This window comes from Cryptotermes secundus, unplaced genomic scaffold (assembly GCF_002891405.2).
Source record: "Cryptotermes secundus unplaced genomic scaffold, Csec_1.0 scaffold661, whole genome shotgun sequence".
NCBI classification, from domain to species: Eukaryota; Metazoa; Arthropoda; class Insecta; order Blattodea; family Kalotermitidae; genus Cryptotermes; species Cryptotermes secundus.
In genome coordinates this window covers 678,150-691,785 of record NW_019745089.1, presented here as the reverse complement: position 1 = coordinate 691,785, position 13,636 = coordinate 678,150, and the positions used below count along the sequence as shown (strand labels likewise).

At 42.3% G+C, this 13,636-nt stretch overlaps 1 protein-coding gene across 1 annotated transcript in view; it reads left to right on the top strand.

The window, feature by feature from the left end:
- Nucleotides 1-13,636, top strand: part of LOC111874945 (epithelial discoidin domain-containing receptor 1) — a gene marked incomplete at its 5' end in the record, with an annotated part of 554,089 nt that overhangs the window by 348,587 nt on the left and 191,866 nt on the right.

Genomic DNA, 13,636 nt, shown 5'->3' with positions numbered 1-13,636 from the left:
GGGGGGGGGGGGGAAGTAATCAATCAAAGTCACTTTCATTTTCACAGCACCTACGCGCCTTGTGACTGTCATAGCTTAAGGCATAAGGAGTTATTAAGAGAAGTGTCTTCTGGGATATGATGCCGTGTAGTCCGATGGAAGTTCGCCTACCTTTCGGAGGAACGTACTGCCACCATCTTCAGGGTAGAATCAGACATCTGTTTGTCACCTACTCCTTGATGGTTACTTGCTTGACTCCTTCGAACCTGAACCTGAAGCAGTTCGCTGCTTTGATTATAATTATTAAGACTTTATTTCATAATGAGCTTGTAGCTAAAGCTATATACCAACTTTCCATCTTATTATTATTATTATTATTATTATTATTATTATTAACGATAAAAATGAAGAGGTGCAGAGCTAAAACTAAATATAGATTTTGTACTCCGATTATATTATTAATTTTAATAGCACAAAAATATGATTTTAACGAAAGTTACGTATGAAATTTAAGACCCGATACTAGTATTGCTTCCCAGCTCAGAAGTTCGAACAGCTGTCATATATGCATTATTATTGATACGAGCTCTGCTCTTCTGCAGTCAACTCATAATTAACCTTTCCCCCTAAATATGGGACTAAAGTACTGGCAACGCATTAGACGGGTACTTGGGTTCGAATTTCGGCCAGCACACTAGCTACCCTGACTGAGGATTGTCATGGTTTTTCTCAGTACCCCACCGCATTTCGTGATAGCACCTCGATTAGGCTACGACCGCTTCCTTTCAAATCCATCCCAATTAATGCCCCTATCAGCCTACCATTCGACTATCTGTCATCTTAATTTATTGCAGTCTTTTAAATTAACTCACAAAAAATAATATGCAATTTTACCCTATATTCTTTGGTTCAAATACTGTCCCTACCAATGATTATTATTTTAAGGAAACGTGTGGTGGAATCCGGGATAGCTCAGTCGGTATAGCGACTGGCACGGGCTTGTGTACTACCAAGGGGTCGAAATTCGAGTCCCGGTTGGGGCAAGAATTTTCACTTCTCTATGTTGTCCAGACCGACTCTGGGATCCACCCAAACTCCTACTTAATGGGTACCGGGGACTCTATCCCCGGGAGTAAATCGGCAGTGGCGTGAAGCTGACCACTCACCTCCAGATAGTGCCGAGGTCAAGAAAATATGGATCTATAGCTCCAGTTCCGCATACGCCTTCATGTCGTAGTGCTTAATTAGTTAAGCACAGGAACAACTTTCTCATTACCTTCAAGGGTACAAGTGGTTAAGTTTCGGCGGAAATATATACCCTCTACAATATTTTAATTGAATTTTGAATACCTATTAATTGTATGATGTTAATTAAAATTCTCGTATATGAAGTGTATACTGAAATAAAGGTAAACGTAAATTTGTCCTTATGCCTAACTAATTAAGCACTACGCCATGAAGGCGTATGTGGGAGTGGATGCATAGATCCACACTTTCTTGACCTCGGCACTAGTTGGAGGTTAGTGGTCAGCTTCACGCCCCGACCGTTTTACCCCCGAAGAACGAGCTCCCGGTACCCATTGTATAGGAGACCGGGTGGGCCCCAGAGCCTGTACGAACACTGTGGAGAAGAGAAAATTCTTGACCCTACCGGGACTCGAACTCCGACTCCTCGGTCGTCCAGCTCATAGCCAGTTGCTGTACCGACTGAGCTATCCCGGCTCCTGTACCTTAAAATTATGAAATGTATTACGGTACTAAACTGTGTGGGCAGGATACTTTTGACAAATAGAAACTATGGACGTCACGTCATATGACCCTTTGAGACAGTATCCCTTATGATGACGTCGCGTTGGGACATAAGAGGGACGGTTTCCGTCTCTTGGAGCGCGAGATCTCATTCATTCTTATATATATATATATATATATATATACGCGCGCGAGAAGAGGAGGAGGAAGACGAATCGTGTAAGTAGGCAGCAGACGGCGCTGTCACGGCGAGTCGTACGTCTTGAAGCAGCAGTTTTCATCATCAGGTCAGAGATATGCAGTAGGATCCTTCCCCTCCCTCCTCTGCAGAAATGAAACCGTGTTCTCCAGACACTAATGCCTACCGTCAATTTGTCACTATTCACAGGGTCCAAGTTCCTAATTCAAACCGAATGACATTGGGTCCGGTTATCTGAGTCTCTTGGTTCGACTCAGTAGATAGATTTGTCTTCTGTTGTTTCTTCCAGAATGTACGTATGAAACGTTATTGTAGGTCTGGCTCTTCATTATATTACTCGTCCACTTCATAATAATTATTTACGGCTTAATGAGTTTCTTAATTTGTGCTCTTCACCAAATAGTATTAGGTTGATTACACCGATGGATTCTGTGACATGCGCAATGGATACGCAGATTTACTTAGAAGGGAATGATAATAAAACGTAGACGTAGAATTAAGAATATTAAGAAATTAAATAAGAATAATTAAGTTAGATCTAAAAGTTTGTGACGATAGTNAGTTCAGGTTTTACTCCACAGATGGAGCTAGTGGTAGATACTATGTTTTCACAATTTCCCCCCCCCCCCATTTCTTTGCATTGGTGCTCATGCTCTTGGCTTTGTTGGCTAGGTTTGTAGCATAAATTTCCACCTCATTCTCTATCCCAGTCCCACGCATGTGCGTGGTTTGTCACAATTCTTCTTGTGTATTTTCTTGTTATCTTCCACCGAATTAGCCTGGTCTCAGGTGATTAAATATCTGTGTGAATCTGACGGGGGTTGTCCAGTGATTGAGATCAGCTCTTTCTAAGGGGCCAAACTAAGTAGGTGTCTTCTCTCCCCCCCCCTTTCACCTGAGGACGGGAACAGATCCAGTTTCTGGAACATCGTGTTTTATATTCTCTAGAACACCGAACAATGGAAAAATTCCAGTAATTCTGTCGGCAGAAACCGCCACGCATGCCTAATGAGTTGCGCGCGCAGTTTCCCTGGCTCTGTTCACCATTTATACTCCGTCATCGCTCTTCCTACTCACTCTCTGCTGTGCTCTGTGCTCCGTCAGTACTTTCCTCGCATATTGCGAGGGTCACCTGCAGTGTCCGATACAGATCTTCCACTCTCATCCATTATGGGACTTATGATTTAGGATTTAAAATATATACAAGGATTTTTAGTTTTTTCTGCAATTAAACCTGGTTCGTTTTTCGCTTCCGTTAAAGTCCCCGGTCTCCTGTGCCTTAAAAATATGAAACTTCAATTATAGGAGTAGAGAGTAGTGGCCATTACACGAAGTAATTTGAATGGTAAAATATTGTAGTCTTCAGGAATAAGACACCGTGAACCATGATGAGGGAGGCGACAAGTTCCTCCGAAGTGTCATAGCATGGAATATTTCCGTCTTGACACTTGCCACCTCAAGTAATTGTAAATAACTTAGGCTACATGAAGTAACGCAATGGGAGCATAATAGTGAAATGTATTGGCACGCAGAATGAAGACCAGTTCTGAAGGGAATTTCCAAGTGGAGAATGTAATAATTTCAACGATGAATTGTGCTCCTGAAATAAAAAACGGATCAATTTTTGAGTTCCTGAACAGATTTAATAACTTCAAAAATAGACAACTTGTAGCCTGCTTTCCTTCTTTTGAAGAAATTAAACATCTCTATGTCTTTAGCCTATTTTTCTTATTTTGAAAAAAAAAATAAACGTCTGTCTCCCTGTGAGCGTTTGAATGCCTGATTCAGTGTTTATGAGACTTTGTATTTTTCGCTTAGTGGGGTGGGGGAAGGGTTGGAGTCCGTGAATCTCCCTATCATTGAAGGCAGTGGCTCGGCAAACACATTCTCACGGCAATAAAGAATTGTTAGAGGCGTAATTTTCTATGCGACCCATGTCATATCAAAAGAAAGTAAGCAATTAGTTCTCCCCAGAACTTCTTGTTTATACTGCTTAAGATATTTTCAGTCATGGACGTGGGGCATTTTGCTTCGCCAGGAACGCTATCCCAGATATATATGAAATATGATTACCAGTTGTCGCAACAATGAACAAGATGATTAGGATCATAAACAGGACAAGTGATAACGCTCAAGTATTCTTAAGACGATATTTTCTCATACCATTTCTCATTATGTGGGAAACTTCATAATCGTACTTGTTTATTTGAGATCAGAAGCACTGAGCTGCTGACCTACAAATACAATTATATACGAGTATATATATATATATATTGTAGCGTGTTTTGCTGTGTCACTCCTGATCACACACTGTCTCACATACTGCTCAGCCGGCTTTTTATACCGTTCCCTGTTGCCTGTGTCAAAAGCGGTGTCGCGTGTTACGTCACAGTAGGCAGCGCTGCCACGGCACCGCGGGGAATGAGGGGCGGAGTGTTGACTGGCCTGTTACCGTAGCAGCGGCAGCGCTCGATGTTGTTACGTCACTGCGGGGAGGGGGCGCCACCGAGCGTTGCGTACTGATGGAAGGAGTGGAGGTATGTGACGTCACTCGCGAGACCACACATTTCACGCGACCCCCACTTCCCGTTGCGCCATTCACGTCAGACTATATGTATTGTAACTTGTCAAACAGTGGATAAAGACGAGGTTCGGATCGGTAATTGGATTTATTAAGAACCGACTGGTAGAAATAATTATAACACTATTGCTGCTTCACACAGTTCATAATTAGTCCACCCTAATCTCTCAGTCTATCTGCACTAGACATCACGGATTTATCAGACAGGAACTGTATCAGTCTCACTGAATCACGCACTCCAAATATTACACAAATAAAATATTCAAATCACACGTTAATTCTTTATAGGCTGACTTCTAATTCTTCTGTACCCCCTAGTTCCAATCTGCTCTGAGCTCACGGATCTCTTTATATACTCGCGGAACGGACATGGATCACAGGAAACACGTGTCACGTGATCGCTATCCTGCCAGTCTATTGGGGCGTCGCTCGGATCTACAGAAAACACATGTCACTATCCAATGCTGTGACATCACCGCGGACATCTTCCTCTATTGTTGCGTGTTGGACCGTGTTTACAGTGCTGTTGTCGTTATTTAACGACGATTTCAAGATTCACGTCGCATTGTGGGAGGATATATGAATTTGAAAGGATATGGAAGGATGAAGCCTTGGCCTTAACTAGGTAATATGTCGGTATTTGCCTTTAGGAACTGAGAACACTACATAAAATCTCAATCACCATATTTGGTGTCCTGGGCGGGATTCGAGCCATAATATATCGGATTTGAGTTCATAGCTTTGCCTCTAAACCATTTATCCCGTTTTTATCATAATCAGAATATCCATGACTTTCTCTGACAGAATTATTAATGATATTTTAAAATTATATGCTTCACATACACCAGATATTGTTAACAGATACTGAGTTTCGGTACAGTTGGACTCACTTCAAAGCGATTTATATAAAGAAACGAAATTAATTAATAGTTAATTATAGGAATGTATAAAAACTGACAATATAACATATATGTGAGTATACATTTTAGTAAATTGCGTTTTTAACAGCTATATTTAATACCATATCATATTGATAAGCCGACATTGAAACATATCGCCATGAATTGGTATAATAATGAAAGTTGCGTGTCAACTGTAACATTTATTTACTAACGTTGTGTGTTTATCGGTGTTCTCTGTAGCTCAGATGATTTGATTTTTAAAGGCCATATTATTATCTAATGCTGAATTAGGAGGAACATGGATGGACTCCGTCCTCGTTATACTATTTGAGTTACAGTTTTGACATTGCCGCGCCATAGCTCAAGCGGTTAGTCGCTGGCTTCCCACCGCGGCGAGCCGGGTTCGATCCCCGGGTCTGGTCAAGTGGGATTTGTGGTGGACAAAGTGGCGCTGGGGCAGGTTTTCTCCGAGTACTTCGGTTTCCGCTGCCAATCTTCATTCCACCAATGCTCCACAATCACCCTCACCTATCATCTGGGGCCTCAGTGGCCCCAGTACAAGGGACTTAGTGCCACCCCACTAGCAATAAAAAAAATATTGTTTCGACATTACCCTGAATGTGCGAAGCAAAACCACAGAAAACTACAGTCATGATATCCTGTCTCATAATCGAATCCCATAACCGAAATTTCTATATATTCCTCTGTAACGCAGGAGTACGTACACAACAGAGAGGCTAGCTAATACAATAATGTCTCCACCGACAAAAGATAAATATCAAAATGTAACATTTCACCATGATACCTGACCTTTAACAAGCAAAAGAATGTGTTTTCGTGTTTGGTCCTTTCAAAAGGGTGGTGGAGGGGGTTGAAGTTACAGTGCAAAGCAGAATTTGTCTCCGTCTCCTTGCGGAGACAACCCCGAGAGCTGGACAGGTGCCCGTGAAGCGGTACGCATGAAATCCAACCAGTCACCCCCCCCCCACGTCACTCCCTAGTTCCATATTTATCTTCGTCATTTTTATGTTGGTCGGAATTTGTCTCTTGGAAAACATAATGTAAACCTGTCTCTATTTTAATGAATATCTTTTACTTGCTCATCATTTATCAGGATCATTTTTTGGCATTTCCTTGCCAAGATTTTTGATAACATTCATGTTCAACTTGATTGAGCATGTACTCTGAAGAAAAAGAATACAAACCGAATTAGTCTGTTATTTTTGTAATGTTAACATATTAAGAAAGAATAGGTCCCAAGAAAAGTGTATATATTTCATAATGAAGTGTATAGTGCAGTGATCAAGTCAAGAAGGATCAGATGGGAGGGTCAAGTAACACGAATGAGAAGGAGAGGAATGCATAATCGATATTGATGGGAAAGCCAGAAGGAAAGAGACCACTAGGAAGATCAAAACGTAGATGGGTGGATAAATATTAAAATTGATCTTAGGGGGATGGGATGGTATGAACTGGATTGAGCTGACTCAGGATAGGGACAAGTGCAAGGCTCTTGTGAACTCGGTGATAAATTTTTGGTTCCATAAAACGTTGAGAAGTTTCTGAGTAGCTGCACAACTGGCGGCTTCTCAAAGGGGGGCTCAGCTCCATGAAGTTAATACCAGCAGTACGATATGAGAAAGAAGACAGAGACATGGAGTTAAGTCAGGATTCAAACATGGATCTATAATTGAAATGTTCCAGTGATTATTAAAACCTTCACTTGTGTTGGAAAATGGAGAACTGAAGTAAGAAATATGCTCATGTACTGGGATTTCGGTGAGTATATCTAACAAAGAGAATGCTTTCCTTTATGTTCCTGAATAGCTGAGTCTTTTTTTTTTCGAGGAAAATTCTTGAAGACAGCAACAATGACGGTGAAAATAACGGCTTGGCATAGGGTCGAAATTTTATATTCTCGAATAACATGTAGTGGTACGGTGATTCCTCTCACCCCTCCGCTTTCTTTTCCACCCCACTATATTTAGAGGGCAGAGTCTCTCAAGTAACAGCCCGAACAAAGCAAGCAAAGCAACATTTAAAATAAGAAGCCTGCTTCTGACATTCACTGTCCGGAAGGGAAACATAACCTCAGTACTACTAATATAACTTCTGGAACCAAAAAATGAAACCAGTTGTTACGGCTGAAGAACCTCCCCCCCCCAAAAAAAACAGAAGAAGACAGTGCAAGATGTAATTTAACTGACACGGGTTGGAACAGTAATTGCATTTAGAAGAAGAAGAGCCAAGTCTGGGTCTGACAGCAACACTTTGTTGATTTTGAAATAAGAACTGTATAATTGAAATCAAGCTTGTTATGTTAATGAGGGGCATGGACATGAGACGCAAAGAAAACTTTACCCTGAATCCACACTTAATTTTTACTTGTATTTCGCAAAATTCATATCAACTAACCTCTTTCCTTCGCAGCTTCATATTTTTTTTTACCGTATGTACGTGATATTCGTCCTAAAAACCATTCATTTCTAATAAAACATTTCAGGAGATTTTTCCACTGATTATAATATCTCTACTAGCTGGGATAGCGCAGTCTGTGTAGTGACTGGCTGCGGGCTGGATGACTGAGGGGTTGGAGTTCGAGTCCCAGTAGGGTTAAGAATTTTATCATCTCCACGTCGTCCAGACCTGCTCTGGGGCACACCCAGTCCCCTATCCAATGGGTACCGGTGGCTCCATCCAAGGTGGTAAAGCGGCCGGGGAGTGAAACTGACCACTCACCTCCAGCTAGTTCCGAGGTCAAGAAAATGTGAATCTATACATACATTCCCCCATACGTCCTCATGGTGTAGTGCTTAATTAGTTAAGTACAAGGACTACTTTACACGTACCTTTTACTGTTCTCTGTTCTCACGCTGAGGTAAGCAAGCGATGTACAAATTCATTCAATGAATTTTATGGTACTCAATTTCCAACATGCATCAAGCATCTGAGATATATTTCGCATACCAGACATTAAGCTTTGGGTTGTTAGCCCTCCCTTAAGTGCATTGCTGTCAGTTGGGCTGCATAACCTCCCTCTTCTCACGGGAATTCATACATTTTCATGCCAGTCTACATAATTCCATGCGTTACTACGCAACGGCGTATGATATGTCTTATCCTCTCAGCTTCTTTACGAGAATGGAGATTCCTCTGTGTGACCTAATAAATTGGTACTGACGTTTCTGGTGAACCAGCTGACTGCATCCTCATGGTACAAGGGAAGAAGTAGTTTCCTCTCAAAAGGTTACAAACGATCTACGAGACAAGACGGCCTCTTGTCATAGAAGGCAGTAACTTCAAATATCTTTGCTATGTGAGGGTGAAACTAACATCCTCTCATCTTGTCAGAGTTTAGATTAGATGCGGATGGGGTCGATGTTGCCGACGTTTCAGAGGTACATTCTTCCATCACATGTAACCTGATGACGGAGGCAGCATGTATCTCAGAAACGTCTACAAAATCGCCAACATCAATACAGATGTTGGCGATTAATTATCAAAATTAACAGTCAAAATACAGTGAACACCTGAAACCATATCGTCACGTGTTGGAGTGACTATAGACGGGGTTTGCATTGGTGACTGAATTTAGTGAACGCTTATTACACAAAACTCGTAACCACGAGTGATTATAACTCTATCACTGCTACACATACCAAGTCACAAGAGCCCACGCTAAGTCTTCTCCGTCAGTTTTACTAGTCGTTTCCTGGTAACGAATCTCAAAACAATTGAGATTCTTCAGCTCCTGTACTCACGTCGTTGCCTGCTCGCTAGTAGTAACTCAAGTTGAAGTTAAAGTTACTTTTAGAGTGGCAATTTACCGTCAATTAGTTCATCTTGGCGACAGACACCTTGAGACTCACGACCAGATTTTTTTTGGGACTGAACCCTTGCGGTCATAGTCCTTATGTAATATCCTCTCCGACGAGAGGGAGGGTACTAATTTTTCTACTTCCCTTAGTGGGGGATGGAGTCCAACTGGGTCCACTCTGCGCGGCGGCCAGTGATTGGCCTATTGCAGCCTGCCCAGGGTGATTATGATGATGGAGAATTTGGTGGAATGAAGATTGGCAGGGAAACGGAAGTACTCGAAAAAAAACCACCTCAGCGCCACTTTGTCCACCACAAATCCCACTTGACCAGACCCGGGATCGATCCCGGGCCGCCGCGGTGGGAAACCAGCGACTAACCGCTTGAGCTATGGCGCTACCCGGATGGGTACTAACTCGCTTCATTCATCCTCGCTCAGTAGCCTCGGCACGGACCGCATGGAAAACTACGTTTCCAGCAGTTCCTCTATTGTTGCGTGTGGATTCGTCGCCGTGGGACAAAGTTTGTTCGAGAAACCGTTACTTAGTAACTGTTCTTCTAAGCGGCCTCCGCAGTCTAGGGGTAACGTTTCCACCTCGTGACTCAAGGTACGCGGGTTCAGACCCGGCAGAGGTCGTGGAATTTTTAAGGGCGGAAAAATTCAGGGAACAAGTCCTCCGGGAGGGACTTTAAGCCGTGGGTCCCGTGTCATAGCTTTACGGCACGTAAAAGAACCTCATGTCTCAAGGGGACCTCTGAGCCAAATTCAGGACATTTCCCGCCCAACAGTATTCTCTAACGCCTCTGGTAGATGGGGGAAGCATCGAGATACCGCTGAGCCAGTAGAGGCCGAACTCGCTGGCTGAGTCGGGACTGATGGCAGGCACCAGTACCGGTAGGGTATAGAGACTGGTAGAATATCACAGAGGGACGCACAATGGATCAATATCTGGTCTAAGTGAATGGGGAAACCCACCCTCTCCAACAACAACAACAACAACAACAACAACAACAACAACTGTTCTTCTATATTTGTTTGCCTCGCGGTCGTTGCCCGGCAACGAATCTACATGCTACAATATTTTAGATTCACACAGAGGTTGCTATGAAGATACTGTCGTGGGGGATGTCACGCCATACAATCTCATAGGATGTTGCTAACGAAAAGTTGCTAACTATCCACCATACTAGATGTCCTCACGCCACAGAAGACAAGAAATCGTCTTGTAATCGTATTCAGCACAGTTTCAGCTGATCATTGTACAGTTTACTGCTTATTCTCCATGCATACAGAGCATGTCTTCTTACATCATGGTAAAAGGGAAAAAAAACTGTCCGTGTTTGAAAATTTTCAGTGCGAAGGAACATTCCTTTTTCCTTTTCACCGTAAAAGAGCGTTAATTATTCTGTATATATTTATCTTTGCTTCAGTGAGGTGCCCTCTTCTGTGAGGATTATTGGTGTTACTGTGTTTATCAAAGGGACTCACTGAATTAGCATCTTGCATTAGCATTTCGGAGTATCTAAAGCAACGAACGCTAGTATTTTGGATAAAATTTTAATGCAGGAATATTTTTGTGAAATACGCACGTCCCCGAGTCGCGGAAGAAAACTGATCCTGTGTAAATAATCACTCTTCCGCTAGCACAACGAGTTCAGGTCTGAATATTGTATTCAGCTGTGTTACAACCTTATTATTATTATTAACTTACTTACTTACTTATGGAGCTGAGCCCTTCTGGAGGAGTCGCCAATTCTGCAGCTATTCAAGAATTTCCCAGAATTTTATGGAACCCGAAGGTCATTACCGTGTTCACAAGAGCCCTCCACTGGTCCCTATCCTGAGCCAGATCTACCCAATCCACACCATCCCATCCTATCTCTCTAAGATCGATTCTAATATTGTCCACCCACCTACTTCCCTGTGGTCTCATTCCTTCTGGCTTTCCCACCAATATCCTATACGCATTCCTCGTCTCCCCCATTCGTGCTACATGACCTGCCCACCTCATCCTCCTCGTCTTGATCATTCTAATTATACTTGGAGAAGAGTACAAATTATGAAGCTCCTCATTATGCAGTTTTCTCCAACCTCCTGTCACTTCATTATTAATATTATTAATTTTTATTCCAGCTCAACTTATTTAATTCAATTTACATTAATGGAGAATCCCGTTGAAATTAAATGAGAAATTTGATTTGTCATGTCCTTCTCATTCACGCTAACTTTCATTCCTTTATCCATTTATAATGTGGCATGTAGACCCCTTGCTGGGCAACAACCACGAAATAAGCAATTACACAACAGCCGTTGCTAAGGAATAGCTCTGCAGACAACTGCCGTTGCTAGGCACTAGCCAAGTAGCGATCACGTGGGACCCCAATATACACGAACGCAACAATTGCACGGCAACAGAGGAACGGAGTCTTCTGTGTGGTCCGTGCCGAGATGTTATAAGCAGGATGAGTCACTGGAGTGAGTGAGATAGAGTACTGCTGCTGTTGCTCTCAGAAGCTGGTAGCTGAGCTCAGGGAACATTTCGGTAACCCAGAGAAGAAAGGGAACGTCCGCCGTTGGAAGCCGCTACTGAGCAGCACAGTGAAAACCGTGACTCAGAACAGTAGTCTGTAAAGTTAGTCACGAGTTCTGTGTTAAAATGTCCAATAAATCCGATCACTAATCCGAACCCCGTCTTTGAGCACTCTAAAATTGTGATAACATCTTTACTGTCTTCCCTCATTTCTCCATCTTTTTAACTTAAAGAACGATATAAACAAGTCTTCAAAAATAGTTTCTGAGATGTGGATTGGAGTTATCTGGCTCAGAATGAAATCAGGTAGTACTGAGAACGAGAATTTCTTGATTAGGTGGGCGACTCTTATTTCTTGAGCAGGATTCTGCTCTGTGGATTGAGTACTGAATGTTATGTTAACACAGAGTGTCCCTGATGTGTATAAATATCTAGTTCTGCATAAGTGTGGATGCCTGGGCTCTGCAAATACATCATGAACTCAGCTGTGTTGAAAACACTTGCTACAGAAGCCAATCAGACAGGTAGAGAACAGTTCATGTCATACGGCTTCGCTCTCCGTTGTTCTTCCCGGGGGAAATTTACCAGTGGCATGGAACAAAGCGCTCTTAGTTATGTAAATTGCATTATTTTGGATCTGTCTGTATGTACTGTAGATATACATGAAGCACGCCATGGCTACAGCACTGTGTTACAATATAAAACAGTATCCTCTCATCATATGTAAACTGCTTTTGTACCTGTTTGTGCAAAGCATACATAAACTTACCAGAACTCACAATTATGAGGTCGAAACAGTAATATTAGCTTATATATACAAGAATTGATTACAATATTTTTTTAATTATATTTACAGTTAAATGCCGGTTACAGTGGCCACGCGGTTTAAGGCATGAACTGTCTTCGCTCGCTCGGACGCTGGGTGAGTGGGTTCGAATCCCACTCAGTGCTCAGATGTTTGGTTTGTGTATGCATTTATTCTGTGTTTGTGCTGTCCTGTGTTTAGGTAGAGGCCTTGCGACGGGCTGATCGCTCGCCCAAGGAGTCCTACCGTCTGAGAGAAATGATTACTCTACTAAATAAAAGCCCTGAATGGGCTGGAAGAACCCTTGAGAAAAGAAACTTAAAGTTAAGTGGGGGCACGCAGTAGCGTACTTGGTTGAGGCACTATGCTACAAGCCTGAAGGTCGCGAGTTCGGTTCCTGATTAGGTAATTGGATTTTTCAATTGATATAATCTTTCTAGCCTCACTGTGGCCCTGGGGTCGACTCAGCCTCTAACAGAAATGAGTACAAGGAATCTTCCTGGGGGTAAAGGGCGGCCGGCGCGTAAGGCTGGCAACCTCACCGCCATCTATGAGCCGATTGTCTAGAAAGTATGGGGGCCTCGACGTCTCACAACCCTTTGGGCCTTCACGGCCTGTTAAAGGGTCAGCTATACCTTACTTTTATTTAAAGTCAAGTAAGTTATAACTTTGATAATCATGAGAGTGGTAAAGAAAAATAATTACGTTATGTACGGTGAGATCCATAAGGGAATAAAGTAGTCTTAGGAAAATGCACGAACCTGGGTGCGTCATAGCTTGTGTAAGAAATTTCGCGGAAGAGAAGTCCTGTCAAAGTATGTCTTCGTTTGCCACCGGTCTATGCATACCGTAAGTATGTTCAGAGTAGAATCCAGGAACTTTCTGACAATGATGTGTCGGCGTCATTATCTGAGGATAACCCATCTTTGTAAACGTATTTCATTGAGTTACCCTTTTATTTAAAACTTTATGGGTCGAACAATATTACAATACAACAATATTAATATTTTATAACTCGGTTCTTATATCCAAGAAAACACACCGCATCACCATTATAAACATCGGTTGAACAAA